Source organism: Oncorhynchus clarkii, chromosome 24 (assembly GCF_045791955.1).
Source record: "Oncorhynchus clarkii lewisi isolate Uvic-CL-2024 chromosome 24, UVic_Ocla_1.0, whole genome shotgun sequence".
Taxonomy (NCBI): Eukaryota; Metazoa; Chordata; class Actinopteri; order Salmoniformes; family Salmonidae; genus Oncorhynchus; species Oncorhynchus clarkii.
In genome coordinates, this window is record NC_092170.1 from 8119086 (window position 1) to 8125085 (window position 6000).

At 42.9% G+C, this 6000-nt stretch overlaps 1 protein-coding gene across 1 annotated transcript in view; it reads right to left on the bottom strand.

Moving 5' to 3' along the window:
* LOC139382842 (G-protein coupled receptor 4-like) overlaps positions 1-593 on the bottom strand; it is a 28231-nt gene extending 27638 nt beyond the window's left edge. Inside the window, exon 1 of the mRNA XM_071127080.1 lies at positions 474-593. The gene's annotated coding sequence lies outside the window, so the exon portion shown is untranslated. The remainder of the gene's footprint in view (positions 1-473) is intronic.
* Positions 594-6000: the final 5407 nt, after the last annotated feature.

Here is a 6000-nt window from a genome sequence, read left to right on the forward strand (position 1 = left end):
ACCCCCAATGTGCATTGGACTTGACTCCATTAATACATTAATAATGGAATATTTGTTGGTATAGCAGGAGAGCAATTCACTTAAGGACGTGCTATCAATTAACTGCTTTTGCTACTGTTAAATAAGTGGGAGCGGTAGAGATAGTAAAACCTTCAAATAAAGTTACTATAAATGCTGCCAATATAGTAGTTTCCTTTTCACGTTTCACTAGACCCATCAACAATTGCAAATGTTATCTTATCAGGAATTCACACTATTACGTTACTTTCGATAGGTCTACCCAAAATATATATAGATAGATAGAAAACAGAGAGATCTATTAAAATAAAAAGGCAATGATAAATGTAATGATGGTACAAAACATTCGCCTAAAATAAATGCCCATCCTCAAGCAGGTGATAACAGGAGCGCGCATTTCTAAAGTCTAAATTGGCATTTATAGTTTACAATAAATACACGGTATGAACACTTACATTCAGGTAGGTTCGGTGTCAATTTACCTCCACGACATTGTCTATAGTACAACTGATTCGTTGAGGAAACTGTGTAATCCTCACTCCGTATTCCTCCGAGAGAGAGTCCGGAGCTGTGTCGAATTCTTCTTTGCTCACCTTGTAGATGGCGCCACTGGTACACTGCACTCGCGGTACGCGTCTGAAATCTGCACATTGTAGTCTATCTGGCAGAATGCTTCATATTTGCCATCAGTTGTTTATCGGACATTGCATTTCTTTAACTTCTGTGGAAAACCCCAAAAAGTAATTGAGAGGGGAAATGGAGAGTAAGAGCGAGAGAGCGCGAGAACGAGTGCGTGCTTATATGAGAGAGCGTGCCTGCGTGTGTGAGACAGAGAAAGATAGATAGATTCAATTGCTGCCATGAACAGGACATCAATTATTGTAAAGTAATGGTCAACACCAAAACAGGGATCCAGTGTGAAATGAAACCTGTTGAAATAATGGCCAGTCTTTCTGTACATCACACTAAAAGGCCTCCATCCTAGCAACAACAAAGTCATTACAGTCCATTGAAAGAGCCATTTTCCTCATTTTATGGTGCATAGCTCCATTTCAGGGAAATTCATCATGGGGGAGGGGAGAGTAGGTTTACAGGATGACTAACATTTTTGTTAACCTTTCATCCGCTGATAAAGTATATTCCAGGGGCGCAATTTTCACTGGGGACTGGGGTCATGTCCCTCCCACATTCTGAAATTGCATTTTAGTCACCCACAGTGTTATCATTGCAATGTGATACAAAAAGTGGCAACGGTGTGCTTTAAGACCATGCGGATGCCTCCGAGCTGTCTGGTAGGCTGTTTGGAGTGTTCAGCTGACTGGATATAGGATGGTCTGACACCAAAGAGCGGGCTGACATGCTGTATGAAGGAAAAGCTTCTGGATGGCTGGCTGGACCAGCATGGGAGAGTTGAGCATAGTTCAGAGTGTATGTGTTTCGCTCTTTCACGAGTTGTAAAAGAAAGCAGAGCAGAGACTGGCTACTCTTTTTAGTTTAATGATGTAGCTGGCAAGGTAACTTCTGTTGAACTTAACAGAAAAAAGCTAAACTAGTGTTTATTCGCAGTGCTAAACTAGTATTGTAACTGACATGTAATGTTAGCTAATGTTTCATCCCCTCTCCACTGAAGTGAATGAATAAGCTACGCTAGCTTGTAGCTACCACAGCCAGGTCAGCTCTAGCCTCTAATTATCTGTCAGATAGTAATAATAGCCGCCTCATATCGCTATCTAAGAGCTGTTGTTTGTACGGAAATGTTTTCTAGCCTTTTTTGTTCCGTTTCAGAAGTTAATTAACTTGGCTAGCTTTCGCCAGTTGATGTAGCATTAAAGAGAGCTGGCCAAAAAGGGGCTAAAATTAGCTATTATTTTTCTCTCAATCACACTAAACCTGAATCAAACGATGAAACCACCGGCCAAATGATTGAAGATTGATATTCTGATGATTTTTCAGTGCAGTGTTAGTTTAATTAGTCAGTATGGCAATGTAACGTTATTGATCTGTCAGTTTCCCTAGCTAATTCCCTACTTTTCACACAGTAATAAACAACTCTAACATTACTGCTCCCACTGGCTGTCTGTCCAACTCCTACCTGCTACTGCAAGAACTGGTCCCAAACCCAACCACAGTCCCACAATGTTATTTTAGGCGTATGTGACGCAGCTCACTTGCCGGCCATAGTTCCAGCAATTTTGCACCCCATAGGCAATATCAAACGCTCAAAAATAACTTCGGAAATAGATTCAATTACCAGAGATTCTCACATGGCCCTTATATTGCTTTTATTGGGCTATGTCAGCCAAAATGATGTAGTTTGAAGAGAGCAGAGTTGAAGAGACTTGCACTTTCTCTTGAGCTATTTTTCTAGCCTACCTGTTAGCAGTGGGAAGATTTTCAGATGGAGAAATATGGGTGATCAATATTCTGTCATATTTCTAGGCAATATAGTAAACTATAGCCTAATCATAGACCTATAGGAAGTACATTTCCTTGGAAAGATAACTGCCCGTCCCTCCGTCCATGTATAGGCTATAGCCCTACTCTATTTAATTGAGACCACAAGTGCACCTGATCTCACAGGTATGACTACTGAATTGGAAGCAGGAAGAATGATGACAGCAACACTTGCTACGTTTTGCATGGGCCTATTGGATATAGCCTACCTTTAAGGAGGACGATTTGCACGCAGAGACAAATAAAATGGGTAATCAATTTTAATAAAAAATGAAAAGGCACAGTGATCGCTCACCATAGTAGCCTAACCTATGTGCGCGTTGTGCCTTTTCCTTTTCAATGATGATTACATTTTTTGATTGCACTTTGACTCACATTGGTGAGTTCCCTCCACTTCTTTCCATTATCCATATTTATTTACAGACACTGTAGTAAACTACAGTCTAATCATATTATTTTTCATATTTTTTATTATTATATATTTTTTTATTGAATATTTAAAACAGCGAAGCCGCTTAACAACTACATCACATTAGTCATCTAACAGCCTCCCATCCAGAGCGACACACAAAAGCAACCAGGGTCAACACCCTGCTCAAGAAGCAACCAGGGTCAACACCCTGCTCAAGAAGCAACCAGGATCAACGCCCTGCTCAAGAAGCAACCAGGGTCAACGCCCTGCTCAAGAAGCAACCAGGATCAACGCCCTGCTCAAGAAGCAACCAGGGTCAACGCCCTGCTCAATAAGCAACCAGGATCAACGCCCTGCTCAAGAAGCAACCAGGATCAACGCCCTGCTCAAGAAGCAACCAGGCTCAACGCCCTGCTCAAAGGCACGTTGACAGATCTCCCACAAGGTCAAAAATGGGGACCCGGCCCAAGCTCCCAACAGCCAGGCCAGTAGCCCTCCAAGATCCCCCCACAGTTCCCCAAGAGCTGCCCCTCAACCATCCAAACCCCCACCCACAGACCATCCCCCTGAGAAAAAAATTATAAATAAAATAATTCCATCCCCCCCATGCACCAACAAAATGTGCAAAAGAGAAAAAAGACAAAGGAAAATAGAAAACAACATTGCAAAAGACATCAAGGACAACATAAATCATAACAGCAAGGCAAACTGAATATGTTTGAATGCATGTGTAACAGTATAGACTTTACGTCTGTCCCCTCGCCCCGTTACCCATCGCTCCACAAAAGCCACGGCCCTTGCAGAGCAAGGGGAACCACTACTTCAAGGGCTCAAAGCGAGTGACGTCACCGATTGAAACAGGACCAGCACGCACCACCGCTAACTAGCTAGCCATTTCACATCCGTTACACATGTATGGCACTATTGGTCACCTACAAACAAGCAAGATTTCTGGCTCTCACAGACCTGTAACTTCTTCTTTAATTAAGAGGCTCCTCTGTCCTCCACTCGTTACCTGTATTAATGGCACCTGTTTGAACTTGTTATCAGTATAAAAGACACCTGTTCACAACCTGTCCACAACAGTCACACTCCAAACTCCACTATGGCCAAGACCAAAGAGCTGTCAAAGGACACCAGAAACAAAATTGTAGACCTGCACCAGGCTGGGAAGACTGAATCTGCAATAGGTAAGCAGCTTGGTTTGAAGAAATCAACTGTGGGAGGAAATGGAAGACATACAAGACCACTGATAATCTCCCTCGATCTGGGGCTCCACGCAAGATCTCACTCCGTGGGGTCAAAATGATCACAAGAGCGGTGAGCAAAAATCCCAGAACCACACGGGGGGACCTAGTGAATGACCTTCAGAGAGCTGGGACCAAAGTAACAAAGCCTACCATCAGTAACACACTACGTCGCCAGGGACTCAAATCCTGCAGTGCCAGATGTGTCCCCCTGCTTAAGCCAGTACATGTCCAGGCCCATCTGAAGTTTGCTAGAGAGCATTTGGATGATCCATTTCGTCTGTCATAGTTGAAGTGTACCTATATTGAAAATTACAGGCCTCTCTCATCTTTTTAAGTGGGAGAACTTGCACAATTGGTGGCTGACTAAATACTTTTTTTGCCCCACTGTATCTTTCAGCTATGCTGTGATGTTTAACATACAATTTCAATCTATCTAATCAAATAAAATCCACAGATTGCGAGTTGAAGATAAATACTTTTGCTAAGAGTATTAGTATATAAGTAATTGATTGACCCGGTCTCTCTAATCATATTTAAGTTAATTTCATGTTCAAGTTAACTGCCACTTGATTCTCCGTCCATGTAGGCACCCACACTAGAGAGACCACACATACTAGGCACAATTGAACTCTCACGCCCAGCTAGGAGAGGTAAGATACTGAAGTTGAAGCAGTGAAATCTGAGTGTGTGAATAATGCGAAAAATATGTACTTTTAATACAATAGGTAGGCTAACGCATACAAAGCAGACAGAGGACCATTTCCAAATAATCTGTGGGACAACGAAAATAATTTCATCCCAAAGTCGTCTGTCTGATCGCCCGATCTCTGTCAAGACCTGCAGGCATCCCGCGGGGATGCAGCCCTCTAGTGCAGTCAGTACACAACATCTGATCCTGTCTTAGCAGGATCAGATGTTGACAGTGGTCCCAGCAGGGTCAGAAAGCCAGGGAAGACCAGTCCACGGAGCTCAGGTGAATTTTGCAGTATGCCTGTATTAACAATATCAGTGAATGATACAAAGTTCCATCTTGAATTGATGGGTAGACCTACAGTAGCTACAAATCAAATTGTATTAGTTACACAAATTGTATTAGTCACATTGTGAATCTTGGTGGCCTTTTGGTTGTTTGCTTTGGCACCTTTCAACACCCTGCATTATCACATTCATGCATGCAAAACACTCACTTACACTACTGATTACTGATTACACACACCATTGTAAATTGTGCTTAATTTACTTTATTTAATAAATATATATTTTGTTACTCCTTATCTCCACGTTGTCTCCCTTTTGTTACGGGCTTTGAGCCGGTTTGTGACAAGATAAAAGTAACAAGTAATTAAAGAGCAGCAGTGAAAAAACAATACCGTGACTATATACAGGGGGGTACTGATACAGAGTCAATGTGCGGGGGCACCGGTTATTTGAGGTAGTATGTACATGTTGGTAAAGTTATTAAAGTGACAATGCGTAGATGATAACAGAGAGTAGCAGTGTAAGGAGGGGGTGAGAGGGGGGGGGACACTTCAAATAGTCTGGGTAGTCATTTGACTAGATGTTCGGGAGTCTAATGACTTGGGGATAGAAGCTGTTTAGAAGCCTCTTGGACCTGGACCTGGACTTGGCGCTCCGGTACCTATGACTAGGGTGGCTGGAGTCTTTGACAATGTTTAGGGCCTTCCTCTGACACCGCCTGATATAGAGGTGCCGGATGGCAGGAAGCTTGGCCCCAGTGATGTACTGGGCCGTTCGCACCACCCTCTATAGTGCCTTGCGGTCGGAGGCTGAGCAGTTGCCATACCAGGCTGTGATGCAACCAGTCAGGATGCTCTCGATGGTGCAGATGTAGAACCTTTTGAGCAT